Below are 493 nucleotides of genomic sequence, written 5' to 3'. Positions count from 1 at the left end.
TTTTTTAAATTTTCCAGGGACTTGTCTAGTTCATTAACCTTTCCAAAGAATCAACTTCTAGATGTGTTAATTTTTTCTATTGCTTTTCTATTTTCCACCTTATTTATTTCTTCTCTTATTTTTATTATGACTGCTAGAATCATAATGTAATGTCATCTGCCTTCATTTGACATGTTGGAGCTTTATTGCTCTAAATACCCAATTGTTTAAATATATTCGACTGCTTTTGAGATATTCAGCTCTTGGATTATAAAGGAACAACCTTGCAATTGTTTAATGAGAAAACTAATATAGCCGTGTCCTACCTAAGTCACTAATTTCTCGTACTTTTAATGGTTCTATTTCATTAACTCTAAGATACTATAAAGAAAATCTTGTGTTATAGTATGTAATAACATCTAACCAGAAAGTCAACAGTTGGGATTTACCAGCATCCTGTGAGAGAAAGAAAATATTTACAACCTTGGAAACACATTGGAGGGTCACCAAGAGT

This window comes from Elephantulus edwardii, unplaced genomic scaffold (assembly GCF_000299155.1).
Source record: "Elephantulus edwardii isolate Elephantulus edwardi_28Jun2011 unplaced genomic scaffold, EleEdw1.0 scaffold00010, whole genome shotgun sequence".
Lineage (NCBI taxonomy): Eukaryota > Metazoa > Chordata > Mammalia > Macroscelidea > Macroscelididae > Elephantulus > Elephantulus edwardii.
Note: the sequence above shows the minus strand (reverse complement) of the source record.